Below are 17,916 nucleotides of genomic sequence, written 5' to 3'. Positions count from 1 at the left end.
CTGAATACAGTCCAACCCAACAGTCATGCTAAGAGGGTGGGTCAGGTTGCATTCTATCTCTGTAAAATCACTATCGACCTTTACCTCCCAAATAGCGACTTGGATGTGGACCACTGCTGTTTTTCTCTCTCTCTTTTTTTTTTTTTTTTGTAGAGCGTGAATAAAAGCTTTCAAGAAAATTTGGCTGCATTTAATTTGCATTCTATATACCTTCTCCACTGTGTGGACATTATTTTCATTAAGTGTACGTTGCATATATTGTACATGTATTCCTCATTGGGCACAAATGTGGTGTGATTGCTATACAAACACAGCTTTGAAACTGATTTTCTAACTAACTATACCAGCTGCTTCTAGCTTCACCACACTGTGACCAATAAGCTTTAACTCCTGTGTGCAATTCTGAGTCTGCCTCAGTCACAACCAACTTGTAGGTTAGAGGCTGCTGATGCACTCCCTGGCCCGTTTAGAACTGGCTCATCACTGAACAGTGTCTAGATGACTGAGAAATGTGGTCACGATGCAGTTTTGACGGCCAAGTAAGAGCAGCATCAAGAGTCATTCATTCCCAGCACCCTCGCATGTTAGGTATGAAATAGATCAATGCAAGTAAAGTAATACTTGCATGCAACATGAGGCTGCCGGGAGGAATGAAGGACATGCCCTTACAGCAGTAACTCGCACAAAGCATCCGATGTCATCTACTATACTTTTATTTGTATTGTTATTGCTTTTGTGCTTACATTTCAACATGCAATATCTGGCCTGATCTTCACAGGTGCTCGTAGGGCTGACAGTGCAGGCATTCGAGCCTTGTTATACTCCTGGGGAAGCAGAGTTTGGCTCAGGTGATGCAGATACCCAAGGGGCCCCAGAAGTCCTCAGCTGCCTCGTGGAGTGCTCTTTGTACTCTTACGAGCTACAACCCCTTAGACCGGCCGAAGAAAAATGATTATTTCTATATCATTTCTAAATGGCCACAAAATAACATATGGTATGCCCTGACAACCCTCCAGTAAATGACTCTGTGTAGCTGTATATTGCTTGATATACTTTAAAATTTTTTAGTTTCAGCTGGGGCTTATTTCTGTGCTCTTTCTCCATTATCTTTCAACATTGGGAAAGTAATACTCAAAATTGTAAGGCTAAAGGGCCACTGGGAACAAGGGTTCAAAATAAAACTGGCTTCAAAACTGCTCCCAGTTTTATTAGTGTGTGTAAAACTGATATTTGGTGGTGCTTGTGTGTGGTTTCAAAGTTATCCCCTGTTGCAGTGAAAAGGCAAGGCGGTAAATCCAGGAGTAGAATCAGGAGAGCCAATTTCTGGCTTGCTGTCTGACTCTTGACAAGTCGTTTAATATCCATGCCTTGTTATCTCCTAAATGCAAACTAGGGCAAGCACCAGGACAGGAATGGCATGGAACATTGTGATTACCAGCTATCAAAACATGTATTGGAACAATCTGTGCAGGAGCGACTTTTCCATATACATATCAGAATGTTAGATTAACAGGCTCACAGTTCAGATCCCCTCGGGACAATACCATTGAAGGCATTGGTTCGGGGTGTTGTACATAAATTCTTATGCACTGTCTGCTTTTGGGTCTTGGGGATTTTAGGAGGGGACATATTATGAGCATAGCCACTGTCTGTGATGGATACAGATGAATTCTCTCCTCCTGTGGCCTCCAAGGGATTGCTGAAGAAAATATTGAGAAACTACTTTGGGTTTAACTCAGACAAAAGATTTTCCTACAAAAGACCTACAGGTAAGCACTGGCTGTGACTTGATGATACCTTTACTCAATGAGGTATTTCTGGCATCTTTTAAATATGTGAAACCTGAAGGAATAAAGAAACGTAAGTCCAAAGAGATTGTATTTCTCTCCTATCCGTGTATTTCTTTATCAACTTGGTCATGATGCCTAACACCCTTAAATAAGGGTTTTATATAATTCCGTTGAGAAACAGAGTAGTCTCCAACCTTCCACAATTTTAAAGATCCTCAGAATAATCATATTGGGATAAAATTTGCTCAGGGATTGATTCATATTTCAAATTTATGGTGCTCTTCCCTGTTGATTTTCACTCCCTGTTGATTTTCACTCCCTGGGTGGCTTCAAATACCATCGATGTGTTGACACTCCCATTTTTATATCTCTGGCTTAGACCTTTCCTCTGAACTCCAGGTTATATACCCAGTTGCCTGATTCACACCTCCACTTGGTGTCTAAAATCTTCTTGAGCCTAACATGTCCAAAATAGAATTCTTGTTAACCCCCACTAAACCTGATACTTCCAAAGGCTTCTCCAACTCTGAATGGCAACTTCATTCTTGAGGTACTCAGTCCAAAACTTGGAGCTATTCTTTCTTCCTTCCTATCTCACAGCCCATATTCACCTCTCTCAGCAATTCCTATCAGATTTACTTTTCAAAATGTACCTGAAATCGGACCCCTCTGTGTGGCCACTTTGTGCCACTGGTCCCAGCCACCGTCACCTTTTATCTTAATTATTATAATAATATTCTAACTGGTCCCCCTGTTTGTTTACAGCATAGAGTTTCCACCATGGTTCTTCTAAAATGTAAATCAGGGTGTGGCACCCCTCTGCTCAAACCTTCTGGGACTTTCTGAAAATATGGACAGTAAAACAAAGCCCTTAAAGTGACCTACAAATTTTGGAGTGCCTACAGCCTCCCTCACCTCTCTGTCCTCACTTCCTAACAGTCTCTCTTGTATTCTGTTCAAGATACTAGCCTGCTTGCTCTTCCTCCATAATGCCAGGCATGCTGTAGTCTTGGTTCTCTGCACTTTTTGTTTCTTTTTCCTGTAATGCTCTTTCGCCAGATCCTCTGCAGGTGACCTTTTACACTTGTCTATCAACATTTAGATTCTGATTACTCCCTTCATTGACATCATTGGACTATGGATGGTAACAAAACTTGGAATAATGCACTGTTAGTTGTGATTCCCTCTATGTCTCATCTTAGCAAACTGTCCTTTTGTAATTAGGCTTGAATTGTCCTAATTTGAATATGCCATCCTGCAATGACCCTGAGTGACACAATAATTACCATTATATTTAGCATGTATTGGTACTGTAGGGTAATAGGCCTGCAAAATGGGATTCTGACAATGAATTTCTCTTAAATTAATAGAGCATATGGAGAATCATCTTGCCAGGAGAAGGTGGGACATAGGCACTCCATGTAATGAAAAGATATTTCTTTTACCCAGATTATCACTGATGGTGATATAAATGATATGCAGATGGGGGACACGGCAGTGGGAGATCACTGTGGCAACAATAGGGACTATAAAGATTGCGAGTGAGCTGGTTTCTTCTCTCCCTCGATAGCTTACTTATTAGGGGGGGAAATAAGAGATATAAACTTATATAACACACGTGGAGAACCAGATGGCCTCTATGAAAGATTTGAAGGAATTCCTTATCTCCTACTGTTGCAGGATATATTTGGCTAAGGCACAAGCCCAGGATCCGGTTGTAAGGGTTGAGGGATTGCAGAGTTAAATACTGAAGCCTGCCAGGTTTCTCTTCTATGGCAACTGGTAGAAAGGGACCTGTACCCTGAAGCAGGGGATTGGGACATTTGAACACATACTGGGCTGAGGATTTTGACCCTCAAAATTCTCCTGAAATTTTCTTGCCTAGGGAGGTAGTGTCTGCCTCATACCTTTCCTCTAAGTAATGCTCCTCTGCATAAAAACTCTGTAGTTATTGAACCTAAGGTGGTTGCCTCATAACCTAATGTTAATTTTTCTCACAACCCAACCTCAGGCCTTGTCATTCCTTCTAGACCTAAAATGAGAGGTTTTTTTTTTTTTTTTTTTTTTTTTTTTTTTTTTTTACAACATAGCACAGTTTGAGAAGCTCAAGACCTGCCTCCAGGAAGAAAGTACATATAGAAAAGGGCAGAAGAATTGACTAATCTGTATCAGCAGATGCAATTGTGTGGAATTCCAAAGGTTCTGTAGCAAGGGAAAAAACCATATGGTGGATTTAATATAGTGGATAAAAACTATATGGTGGATAATAAAGTAATATATTTTATTATAAATAAAACTGCTTAGCCACTACCTTGTCTTACCCTTTGGGAGGACCCAGAGGACCCATCATTCACCAAAGCATTAAGAAATGCATCAGGGGTGCCTGGGTGGCTCAGTCGATTGAGCATCTGACTTCATCTCAGGTCATGATCTTATAGTTTGTGAGTTCGAGCCCCGCATTGGGCTCTATGCTGACAGCTCAGAGCCTGGAGCCTGCTTCAGATTCTGTGTCTCCCTCTCTCTCTCTGCCCCTCCCCTGCCCATGCTCTGTCTCTCTATCTTTCAAAAATAAACATTAAAAAAATGATAATAAAAAAAGAAATGCATTGGTGTGAGGGATAACAGTATGGAAAGATCTATGATGGCTCCTCTTGGATCAGAGGTAATGAAGGGGATGATGCAATGTAATTGGGTACACTGATCTTAATGTGACTAGTAGGAATCGCAGAATTATAGAGGACATTACTAGCAATTAATTGTAGAAGAAGTGGTGGATGCTATTGCTATAATAAGCCATAGGACTTGAATGGTAATCATGGAATTTGGATTTGAGGAATCTGTGACAATGTTTAATTGATGAGGGAGTCCCTAGTAATAAAATATATGGCAGCCTACTAATGGACTGTCTGACATATAGAAGAGGAAAAAGTTTTGGCCCACAGTAAAGAAACCTAATTCACATTTTTGAAGTGGATTTCATGCCTTCTTTACAATTTCTAAATTTGTTCAAATCTAAATTGGTTCAAATTCCTCAAGTCTCTTAACGAAGGAGAAGTCCAGGTCTCTTTGTAGAAAGACATTATAATATGGAACTATCAATCCTGTAAATCTTTTCCCAAGACTCCCCTGGGAGATCTGAAGCCATTTATTATAGTGACTGTGCATTGAGCCAAAGGTAAATGCCCAGATTTTCTGGAAGTTATTAGGTATCGTCCATGAACTGAAGCTAATCTGTCAAGACCCCAAATAGCTTTTTGTTTTCAGAAGCAGAAGGTCTGGGGATAAATACTACGATTATTTCCTCATTCAGAAAGTTTAGGGGAATTAATTTTCAGGAAGAGGCAAAATACCCATATTGACATTTTGACCTATGAAGTGGGGAGATATGATGGTAGAAAAGATTGAATAGAAATCCCTGAAACTGCCTCCAACCCTTCCCTCCCTCTTCCCATAAGATCAAAAGTGATATTCAATTCCTGGAGATATTGTAGAGATTAGTATCAGTATACAAATTTTGAGAAATAAAATGGTTACGCTTGCCATATATTACTTAACATTAGCCTATTTGACTGATACAAAAGGCAGATGTATTATGGAGAATAATAGTAGCCTATAAGCAAACTTATTCATGTAGTGATTATATTTGCAGCTGTGCTGGGATTCTATTTTAATAAGTGAGGGAGATCAGAAGCAGTTTGCATTTACATGGCAGAGATTACAATATACCTTCAGTATTTTGCCCAAGGGCTGTGCCACTCTCTTACTCTATGTTATAATCTAGATGGGCCTTCATCATCTTGTTATTTTACTGAACATCTCACTTATCTACTATACTACATAATGGTGACACTGTTAGCTGGGTCTGGTAAGTAGGAAGTATAAAGCACTCAAGATATCTTAATAAGATGTATGCATTCTAGCGGTTAAAATCTGTTATGTTTCAGGGTCTAAAATATGTGTTGTCTGGTAGGCATAATGTGATCTCTTTTCTGAAAAGCTACCACACCTTACACGACACTCACCACTTAGAAAATGGTATGCATCTAAAACCAGTTAGGATTCTGCAGCCAATGCATATATTTGGGGATGGTCCTCTCACTCATTTATTGGCAAATCATAAGGTTACAATTTTTGAGTGGGACCTCTAGGAAGAAAGGGCTCTGTGGCAGGTCTAAGTTGCAATGCAGGTTACTCTGCTATCTGGACCTAATAATATGGGACACTATAAATAAAGGAAGTATTTGTGGCAGAGAGAGGCCCTTTGAGCCTCTGGCAAATTCAGTACGAAAATCACAGCACAGGGTTCTGGAATGAGGCCATGTCCTTCTTTACTGACAAATAGTTTCCATTTGAAAAATAACTCCTGGCTTGCTAGCTGGTTCTGATAGACACTAACCATTTGACCATGGGATATAAAATGACTATACAATCTGAACTTCACATTATATATAAAGTATTATTTGACCAACAGAATTTAAAGTTGGACATAAACAATAAAATTGAAATAGTATCCGCACATCCAGTCTTGAGCATATTCATTAATCTTTAGGAGCAGATTCATATTGTATTTGCTTCTCTTGTTTTGTCATCTTTTCCTCGTCCACACTTATGACTGCATGGAGAGTTCAAAATGACTACTTAATTGTGGAAGCAAAGCATGGGCCTGATTTATGGATAGATCTCCATGCTTTGCTGGCACCAGATGAAGAAGGACAAACATTACACAACAATCACACTCAGTGGTGACCTTGAAAGACATGTGTGATGGAGTCATTATTACTCCATGATAACGTTAACAGCTGATGGGATTTCATAGGTCTCCCAAGATGAGAACATGTAGTTTTCAACTGGATGAAGGAAAAAAAATGAATGGTGAGGGGCAAAACATGTAGGTTTTGTTGAATATATTCCATGTGAAATTACAGATCAACTTTCACCCTTCTAAATTTTGATCTCTGCCCTGGAAGAGTGGTTTGTGTGGGCTACATCCCAGGCTTCTCTGGCTTTCAGCTGAGGCTGGCCAGTAGAGATCCCAGGCAGGTGATCAGAACGAGAGCGAGCATTTATTCCCATGGCTCTTTTCTTGTGAAATCATTGCAAATTAATTTAAATTTGACTCAACATCACTTTATTTCAAGGTAATTTAACTTTTTTCTATATGACTCTTTTCTTTTATGTCCTGATAACTGGTCCTTTCCCTTGTCCTTTTAGGCCTATGGGTAATGATGGCACCGTTCTAACCAGTTCTGAGTTACTGCCCAACCCTTCTGGTTCAGAACCACCCTACCTACACCTTTGTAAGTAGGACCTTAATTTAAAAAAATCCTCTAAAAATTTCCAATTTGAGAGTGCCATCTGTTTCCTACTGGGAAATACACCTCGGGCAGTCTTCTTCCCTCTTAACTCCACTCTGTTCATTATTTAGAGCTCATGCATTTTCAAGTGACAAAAATATTCCAACTAACCTTGCTTAAGCTGAAAAAGCATAGGGATTTATTGCATCACTAGAAAGTCCAAGGGATAATTCTGTCATCAGGCATGGTTGATTCCAAGAGCTCACATGATGTTGGCAGGGTTCTCTCCTCTTGGCTTTAGTTTGTGTTGCTTTCCTTTTTTAGGCAAGTCCTTTCCACAAAGTGACAAATATGGACACTGGCTGTTCTGGTTTATGGTGGCTTTACAGATTACAATCCTAGGAAAAAGAGCGTGAGAGATACTGCAAACATCCTAACACACATTGTGATGTGATTCCAATGGTGAACTGTTGGGTGTAGTTGAGGTGGCTTTCCTGGCTGTCATGTTGGCACTCACGTAGAATAAATGAACAAACTCTTCAGTCTGGCAGAGGAGTGGCTGTGAATAGAAAAGAACATTGCCTGGATCAGAGGAGGGCCATCTCCCAGCTCTCCACTGGAGCTGATTCTCTTTGAAGTATATACTTGAAATCAAGGAAGAATGTTGATAATAGAGGGTATAGGGCAAGCCAAAGGCCAGCTTCTCTTTTAACTGGAACACTCCTCTTGCTAGAATAGTGTCACTTGTCTGCCTCAGAAGAAAAACTGTTTTGGTAAATCCATTTGGAATGGCCTCTCAGCCTCAATCAGATCACCAAACTCAATAATATTGTGAAGAGGGATTCTCTTGGGAGAACAGTGAAATGGAACTGTTCAAAAGACTTCATGAAAGGCACAAAAGCCCTTTGCCAACCTTGCGTGTCTCTCTTTTTGGTAACCTTGCTGCAAATATAACTTGGAGCAGTTTGTATGAATCTTTGGGGTGACAATGGATGTAAGGAAACAAACTTGTCTGGGATAGAGGATGTATTGCACCTTCTGTGATATGAAATGCATAATTCAGCTGGATTATAGCAGCAGAGGGGACAGACAGGTAAGGTGGAGTGAGCTCCTGAAGGGAACGGCCCCCATTGGCATAATTGGTAGAGCCATGGAAAACCTTTGGGATTTCTTATCCAAGCACAATGTGAGAGTGGCAGGCGTGAAAGACAGCTTTGGCTATGGCGTTAGTAGATTGGTGTTATAGCTGTTTATGAAAGAAATGCCTGCGGTCTAGACAAGGGAATTCACAGTTTACTGGAGAGAAAGTAAGACAAAGAGATAAAGAAACCGCTCTGTGCTGAAAACAGAATAATATATGCTAAGAAGTGGTAGATAGAATTCATTTGCCTTTTAAATTCTTGTTTGCGCACATCGAGCCAGGAACCAAAGTAGTGTAAAAATACAAATTGCATCTTTCACAGAGCAGATAACATTTTGTGACTGGAGATTTTGGCATGTTTTATTCAATAGATATTGGTTAAATTCTTTATTATTATGTACTTAGTACCTACTCTGAAAATTAGTGTGATATAATGGAAAAATATGGGTTTTGTGTCTGGCAAGGTGGGTTTTAGATACCTTTTCTGTCACTTAACTAGCTTTGTGCTTTTGGCCAAATTTCTGAACTTCGTGCATAAAACGCAGCACACAGCTCCCACCTGCTAGGATTGCTGTAGATATTGAATCAGGTAATGTGGACAAAGCGGCTGGCACAATGGTTGTTATACGAACAAATGGTTGCTGATATTACTACCAAACCCTTAATTAGAAGAGATCCATTCAAAGCAGGATGGCATCATAGCTCTGGTTAGTTGACATGTATATCAACATTTACGCCTACCCACCTTCCCACTTTTAATTGTTTAAACTAATCGAGCATGTTAAGGTTCACCATCTTTCACTTTTTAGCCTACTCGGGAAAGGGGTTTGTCCAAGGGGTTTTTCTGTGGTCTGGTTTCATCCCCCACGGGGATCAAAAGGTGGCATATGCTTTGCGTGTCAGCCTGGCTCACAGACTGCCCTGGAGAAGATATAGCTTACCTCTGCTGAGATTTAGAAATCGAGACGTAGTTTGAAATTTCTGATCTACACCATGGGCTTGTTCCTATACATCTCAATAGCTCAATATTTTCATTGTGTATTTATTTTTATTTTTAAATTTTTTTTTTCAACGTTTATTTATTTTTGGGACAGAGAGAGACAGAGCATGAACGGGGAAGGGGCAGAGAGAGAGGGAGACACAGAATCGGAAACAGGCTCCAGGCTCTGAGCCATCAGCCCAGAGCCCGACGCGGGGCTCGAACTCACAGACCGCGAGATCGTGACCTGGCTGAAGTCGGACGCTTAACCGACTGCGCCACCCAGGCGCCCCTTCATTGTGTATTTAAATGTCAACGTAGCTTGACCTCTGGATCTCCCCTCATTTTGCCACCACTTAAAGCTACGGGTGCAGACCTTGTTATTGTTTCTACATTAGCAGATGAGAGAGGTACACTTAAATGACATATTTGTTCTTTTGTTTTAATGGAATGAATTAACTTGGGGGTGGGGTGGGGTGGCGGGAAGCGCTACCACAAGTGTGCGAGCAGGGGGCATGTGTGAATTAAGGGCAAGTGTCTCTTTTTTTAACGTGTATGCACGTTATTTAAGAAATGAATACAGCAAATTATATCTTTCTCATTACCATGGATGCCTTTGGATTCTCCTTCAGTTTAAAATTTGACTTGTGGAAACAATATTTCAAAAGTTGGGATTAGAATTCAATATAAGTAAACACTTTTCTTGACATTTTAAAATCAGAGACAACATATGGTAACTGTTGTCTGTGGATATATTCATTTTGGAAATTTTCTGTTGGCTTTCTGCTAATTCTAATTCAGAGCTAAGTATCCTGTTCTCATTTTCTTCTCAGTTATCTTGTATTTATAACTTCTTTCTGATTTTCCTATGTATGTAAAAGAGGTATCTTGAGATGTACATCAACACAACAGCGAACAGGGGGGCCTGGGTGGCTCAGCCAGTTAAGCGTCCGATTCTTGGTTTCAGCTCAGGTCATGATGTCATGGTTCATGGGACTGATCCCCCCCGCATCAGGGTCTGTGCTGACAACACAGAACTTGCTTGGGATCCTCTCTCTCCCTCTCTCTGCCCCTCCCCCCCAATAAATAAATGAACTTAAAAAAAAAACTTAAACAACAACAACAACAACAGCAAACAGGGACACAGTTGTGCAAAGCAGAAGTACCTCATTAAATTTATCTTTTTAAAAGTTACTTTTAAAAATCAATGACTTATTTTATAACGGCATGCAACTAAAAATACTAGTTTTAATTAGTAAGTGCATTTGTTTAAAATTTTTTTTAGGGGCGCCTGGGTGGCGCAGTCGGTTAAGCGTCCGACTTCAGCCGGGTCACGATCTCGCGGTCCGTGAGTTCAAGCCCCGCGTCAGGCTCTGGGCTGATGGCTCAGAGCCTGGAGCCTGTTTCCGATTCTGTGTCTCCCTCTCTCTCTGCCCCTCCCCCGTTCATGCTCTGTCTCTCTCTGTCCCAAAGATAAATAAAAACGTTGAAAAAAAAATAAAAAAAAAAATAAAAATAAAAAAAAAAATAAAATTTTTTTTAATGTTTTTTCAATTTTGAGAGACAGAGACACAGAGCACGAGCGGGGGAGGGGCAGAGAAAGAAGGAGACACAGAATCCAAAGTAGGCTCCAGGCTCTGAGCCATCAGCACAGAGCCTGACGCTGGGCTCAAACTCATGAGCCATGACATCATGACCTGAGCCGAAGCTGGACGCTTAACCACTGAGCCACCCAGGTGCCGCAGAAAGTCTATTTCTTTATGTAAAACCTCCACACTAGACATTTTCAGGTTGCCAAAAACAGAGGCATGCTTAAGGCACCAAAGATCAGTGTTTATGGGGAGCATCTGTAGAAAGCGCATACAATCGCTAGAACATCATTGGCGAAGACAGGTAGCTCTGATTGTTCATCAAGTTTCAACAGATGCTGAAACGGCATTTCAACAGCAAATGCTCCATCACTGCCGTAATTCAGACACTTCATCTCTGTTTCACCTGCTTCTACTTCTCCTTCCATTAAGGACCACCTGACCCTGTTTGTGAGTTTTATCCTCTAAAGGGAGGCAACCACAGAGACAGACTATGGGAGAGAAACTGAGAGAGGAGATATGGTTTGATGCCCTTTATGAAAATCTCTGCATCAAAACACCTGGTCAGCCTGTGGCTCAGGTACTGTCCTTTGGCCTAATTAGCTGTTGGCCAGAAGAGCAGGGTCATAAAGCATGAGATTACATGCCTGAGGGGCCATCTGGTATAAATTATGGTGTCTTATGCCTATTCCCTCTTTTCTTAGTGGAGGACATGGTCGTGGCAAACTTTCAAAGCACGATACAGTTCTCTACAGTATATGTCACAAACTCAAAATACAGAATCTATTACCTTCCAGGAGCTTAAAACACACACCTTATTCCACAACCATCCAGATGACTGATATTAAAAAAGAAACCAAGAAAATAGCAAGTGTTGGCGAAGACGTGGAGAAATTGGAGCCCTTGCACACTATTTACCCCATAAAGGTTGTTGTGAGGATTGCATGAGTTAATACAGCATTTAGAATAATGTCTGCAACATACCAAGCGCTCAACAAATGGCAGCTGCTCTTACAACCTGACTATGCATAAAATGTGATTTTTTTTTTCCCTAAATGAATTGAATATATCCGAGTGACTTTGGTAGGTGCGTCTTCGTTTACATCTGAGATCAGGAATTTCTTAAAAAAATTTTTTTAGGGTGTATTCATTTTTGAAAGAGAGACAGAGACAGAGTGCTAGCAGGGGAGGGGAAAGAGAGGGAGGGAGACACAATCTGAAGCAGGCTCCAGGCTCTGAGCTGTCAGCACAGTGCCCAATGCAGGGGCTCGAACTCATGAGCTGTGAGATCATGACCTGAACTGAAGTCAGGCACTTAACTGACTGAGCGACCCAGGTACCCCTGAAATGAGGAATTTCTAATAGAAAGTCCTAATGTGCTAAATGTGAAAGAACAAACGTTCTTTGCCTTGGGAACGTAATAGGTTGGCTTCTTTAGTTCAGATGCAGCCATATATAAATCCATATATTATGATCTGTTAAGTTAGCGGCATTTTTTGCTTGTAATTTCCAATTTCACCACTAAAAGAAAATATAGTTCCACATTAGATACTTTGCTTTCGCAGGCCCAGTCATTACATTTTTTCTAACTATCCTCTCTCAGTTACTCTGCGTTTGTGTTTATTGTAGAATGATTTAGTGAGCTTCTGAAACATGGTGGGGCATATCTAATTTTGCAAACCAGACCAGGCTAGACACAGAAGGATCACATTTGCATAATGGCCACAGTACAGCTAAACTTATAGCATTTTCCTTTGCATAACAATGACATTCAAATTGTTATGCTGCTCAAAATATAGCAGTAAACTAACCCAGTCAGGTGTCCCAGTTTAATATAACATACTGTGGTCCTTTTCTCCCTGAACATACCTAATGACGCTCTTGTTTCTCCGATTTTTTCGTGTCAGAATCCAATAGGACATCTCACATGATTATGTGTGTGTGAGCTTGCTTGTGTATATGAGAGTCTTGTTTAAAACAAAAGAATCTGTTTTCCTGATTTGTCTTGACTCCTATTGAAATTATTTTCTCAACTTCTATTCTTATCGATGCAATTTAAATAATTTTTAAAAGCCTAGTAAATATGTACATATGAAAAGTAACGTTAGCAATTTGTGTAAACAGATACTATGATTTTAGAGTGTCATGTGCTTTCAAAATGTTCTCTTAAATTAGATATCCTGAGGATATAGCAATTGTCTTTGGCTGCCACAATGTCGTGTTGTTCAGTGACATATGGAAAAACCTAAAGCTATAGGTCTTTGTTGGGTTCTTTTTTCTCTTGAATAATAGTTACGAGCATGGGATTTGGCATCCTATAGATCCAGGCCACCGCTTTACCATTTGCTAGTCATGGGACTTTGAGAAAATGAACCACTCCAACCCTCAGTTTTCTTATTTACAAAGTGGAGTCATGATGCCTATGTCTGATTACAAGGGGGTGGTTGTGAGGATTAAATGTGAGAGCACAGAATATGGTTTCCTTCTCGGGCTAGCTCCCCGTCATGATGGCAAGATGGCCAGAAGCAGCTCCAGACTTACATCTGACTGGTTAAATAACTATGAGAAAGAGAGCTAGCCCAGTTCACAAAACAATCCCTGTGGCCAGAAGGAAGGAACACATGAAATGGCCAGGGTCTCATGCCTACTATTTTTTTTTAAAGATTTTTTTCCCTTAAGCCGCACTGAACTATAATCTACCTGTGATAAAGTTCACCCAGTTTATGTGTATCATTTGATGAGTTTTGATGAATGTATGCTAATGTGGAACTACCACCAGATCAAGGTATAAAACATTTCCATCACCTCAACAAATTCCTCTGTGCCTCTTAGTCCCTCTCTTCCCTGGTCCCAGCCCCTGGCAACCAATCATATACTTCTTGTCACTACAGTTTTATCATGTAATAGAAGTTTATACGAATTGAATCAAAGGGTCTTTTATGTCTCCCTTCTTTTATTTAGCATGCTAAGTGCTTTTCAGATTAATCCATGCTGCTGCCTATATAAGTAATTCTTTCTAGTTCTGAGTAGTAATCGATTGTATAGACACACAGCACAGTTTGCTTTTCCACCACCATCTGATGAATTTGGGTTGTTTCCAGTGTTTGGCTGTTATGAATAAAACTAGTATGAAGATTCATCACAAGTCTTGATATAGATGTATGGGTTTCTTTTTTTTTTTAGTGTGTGTGTCGGCGGGGGGTGGGGGCAGGGGTAGAGTTGGGTATATACCCAGGAGTGAGATTTCTGGGTCATGTAGTAAATATGTATTTAATTTAATATAAAACAGTCGGACTGTTTTCCAAAGTAGTTACACCATATTTCCTTCTGACTAGTGATATATGAGAGTCAGTGACTGCTCATCCTTGCCCATACTTGATATTGTCAGTTTTTGGAATTTTAGGTATTTTGGGTGTGTAGTGATATGTAACTGTGGTTTTCATTTGCATTTCCCTAATGACTAATGGGGCTAAGCATCCTATAATGTACTTATTGGATGGAGTTTTCTGTTTACATTTTTGATTTTTTAAAAATTGGGTTGTCTATCCTTCTAGTATCACCTTTTAAGTATTTTACATATATTCAGAGTACAAGCTCTTTATCAGATACAGGTTTTGCAAATGTTTTCTCCTACTCTTTTTATATTCTTGAAGGTGTTTCTTGAAGAGTAAATATATTTCATTTAATATTAGCTATCATTTAAAAATATTTCATATTTTTTTATACTTTACCAAACAAATCTGTTCCTTCTTCAGGGTCACACAGATTTTCTCCTGTATCTTATTTTAGAAGTTTTAAAATTTTATCTATCTTTACATCTCTAATCTATTTTGAGTTATATGCATATGGTGTGAGAGAAAGATACAGGTTCATTTTATTGCATACAATAATCCAGGGTCCCAACATCATTTGTTGAAATAGAATTATTCTCTACCAAATTACCCTAACCTCTACCTTGAAAATCAGTTAACTATATACATGTGTATATTTATATCTTGATTCCCTATTATGTTAAAATTGTTCATTTTTTCTGTGTCAATACCAAACTCTCACGATTAATTATAGGTTTATATTAAGTTTTGTAATCAGATGGTGTAAGTCCTCCACCCTTATTCTTCTTTATCTTATTGTTTTAGCTATTTTTGGCCCTTTGAATTTACATATAAATTCCAGAATCAGTTTGATAATATCAGCTAAAGTCTGTTGGGATTTAGCCAAAGACTGCAGGGAAGCTACAGATGGATTTGGAGAATTGACATCTTAAAAATACAAACTTCTGATTCGTGAGCATGGTTTATTTCTCCCATTTATTTTAGCGTTCTCAAATTTCTCTCAGCATTTCTCAGAGTATCGGTCTTATAGATATGTCGCTGGCTATATCCTTAATATTTCAAATTTTTGATAGTATTATAAACGATACATTAAAAATTTTAATTTCTAGTTGTTCATTGCTAAGAAATAGAACTATAATAAATTTTTGAATTTTTATTTTTTTATTTTTACATTTATTTATTTTTGAGAGACAGAGCACAAGAGAGGGAGGGGCAGAGAGAGAAGGAGACACAGAATCCGAAGCAGGCTCCAGGCTCTGAGCTGTCAGCACAGAGCCTGACACAGGGCTTGAACCCACAAACCATGAGATCATGACCTGAGCTGAAGTTGGATGCTCAAACGACTGAACCACCCAGGCGCCCCAGATTTTTGTATGTTAACTGTGTATCTTGTGATGTTGCTAACTCAGATATTAAACTTGGAAATGTTTTCATAAATTACTTAGAATTTTGCTCATGGACAGTTATATTATCTCCCTTTCCAATCTGTATAACTTTTATTTCTTTTTCTTAAAAAAATTTTTTTAATGTTTATTCATTTTTGAATGACAGAGAGAGAGCACAAGCAGGGGAGAGGTGGGGGGGGGGGGCGTGGGGACACAGAATCCAAAGCAGGCTCCAGGCTCTGAGAGGTCAGCATAGAGCCCGATGTGGGGCTCGAACCTATGAATCATGAGATCATGACCTGAGCCAAAGTCGGAGGCTCCACTGACTGAGCCACCCAGGTGCCCCTATTTCTTTTTCTTGATGTAATGCTCTTGTTAGGACATCTAACACAATGTTTAATAGAAGTGATATTGTAGATATCCTTGCCTTGTTCTCAATCTTAGAGAGGGGAGCATTTAGTTTTTTTTACCGTTAAGTATGGAATTAGCTTTGGTTTTACATCAATGCCTTTTATCGAGTTGAGGAGGATTTCCTCTATTCCCAGTTTGTTTGGAGTTTTTACTATAAACGGGTATTGAATTTTGAAATGTGCCTGTTTTGCATCTGTTGAGATGTTCATATGAGTTTTTCTTTTTTTAGTCTCATCATATGATGACTATTTGATTACTTAAGGTATATTTAAACAATCTTGTATTCCTGAAATCATTCTTTGTCAGGATGTATTATGCAGGAATTTGATTTGCTAAGATTTTAAGGGTTTATGTATCTATATTCATGAGAGATATTGTTTTTCTTCTTGCCACGTCTTTGTCTATTTTGGCTATAGGACAATGATGGCCTCATGAAATGTTTTGTGAAGTGTTTTCTTCTCTATTTTCTGAAGCAATTTGTGTAGAACTGGGATTTTTTTTTTTTTTCTTAAATGTTGGTAGTATTCACCAGTGAAGCCACCTAAGTCCTGAGATTTCTTTGTGGGAAGATTTGCAAGTAGAAAATTATTTTCTATTTCTTTTTGAGTAGGACTTGGCAGTTGGTAATTTTCAAGGTATTTGTTTATTTCACTTAAGTTGCAAATTTATTGGTGCATAGTTGTTTATAACATTCCCAGATTATCTTTTTAATTTCTCTAACTTCTGTTGTGGTATCTCCTTTTAAATTCTAGATATTTAAGTTTTTGCCATACTCTCTCTGTCTCTGTCTCTGTCTGTCTCTCTTAAGTGTGGCTAGGGATTTGCCAATGTTATTAATCTTTTTTTTTTTTTTTAATTTTTTTTTCAACGTTTATTTATTTTGGGACAGAGAGAGACAGAGCATGAACGGGGGAGGGGCAGAGAGAGAGGGAGACACAGAATCGGAAACAGGCTCCAGGCTCTGAGCCATCAGCCCAGAGCCCGACGCGGGGCTCGAACTCACAGACCGCGAGATCGTGACCTGGCTGAAGTCGGACGCTTAACCGACTGCGCCACCCAGGCGCCCCTCCAATGTTATTAATCTTAAAATAACAACAACAACAACATATGGGACTACATCAAACTACAAAAGTTGCACAGGGAAAGGAATGACTAAAGAAAAGACAACTTATAAAACATGAGAAAATATTTGCAAATCATGTATTGGATAAGGGGTTAATGTCCAAAATATATAATCAGGTATTAATATAGCCACTCCCCCTTTCTTTTGATTAGGGTTGACATGTACATCTTATTACATCTTTTTACTTTTAAACTGTTTGTAAGTGGATTTCTTGTAGGAAACCTATAGTTGGTTTTGTTTAGTACGGTTTGACAATCTTTATCTTTAAATTGGTATGTTTGGGTGCTTAGGTGGCTCAGTAGGTTAAGCATCCAACTCTTGATTTCAGCTCAGGTCACGGTCTCATGGTTTGGGAGATAGAGCCCCGGGTCAAGCTCTGCACTGAATTTGATTTGCTAAAATTTTTACTAATAAGAGATATTAGTTAATAGTTTTCTTTCTTGCCATATCTTGGGATTCTCCCTCCCTCTCTCTCTGCCCCTCCACCTCCTCCTATGTGCGTGCGCGACTTCTCTATCTCAAAATAAATAAATAAGCATTAACTTGGTGTGTTTATTTCATTTATATTTATATTTGGTCTGATTCTTCCTCTCCTCTTGGCAGTATATCTTCTATCATATTTTGAGGGCAGCAACGATTACAAGTTTCTGTTAAAATTATTTCTCCTTACTCTGATTCTAGGCTAAAGAAGCAAATTTATTATTATAAGTTTGCATTCCACTGGCTTTCTGCAGGTGTACTGGCAACAATACGATCCACGACTAAAAGTTAACATTTCTCCTCATAGAGCTATCGATTGATATTCCTGATGACACAGTGTCTTTGTAACCAGCGTTAGCCTCGGGAAGCGAATCCCTTGGGAGTGTGCCGCT

General features: G+C 39.4%; 1 long non-coding RNA gene across 1 annotated transcript in view; it reads left to right on the top strand.

Moving 5' to 3' along the window:
• The first annotated feature begins 1,623 nt into the window (after positions 1-1,623).
• Positions 1,624-17,916, top strand: part of LOC121031958 (uncharacterized) — a 46,446-nt gene continuing 30,153 nt past the window's right edge. The window contains exon 1 of the long non-coding RNA XR_005791007.1: positions 1,624-1,769. This is a non-coding gene — a long non-coding RNA (uncharacterized LOC121031958). The remainder of the gene's footprint in view (positions 1,770-17,916) is intronic.

Source organism: Herpailurus yagouaroundi, unplaced genomic scaffold (genome assembly GCF_014898765.1).
Source record: "Herpailurus yagouaroundi ecotype Mexico unplaced genomic scaffold, PumYag 28, whole genome shotgun sequence".
In the NCBI taxonomy this organism is placed as follows: domain Eukaryota; kingdom Metazoa; phylum Chordata; class Mammalia; order Carnivora; family Felidae; genus Herpailurus; species Herpailurus yagouaroundi.
The sequence above is the reverse complement of the archived record's forward strand: the minus strand, read 5'-3'. Positions and strand labels throughout refer to the sequence as shown.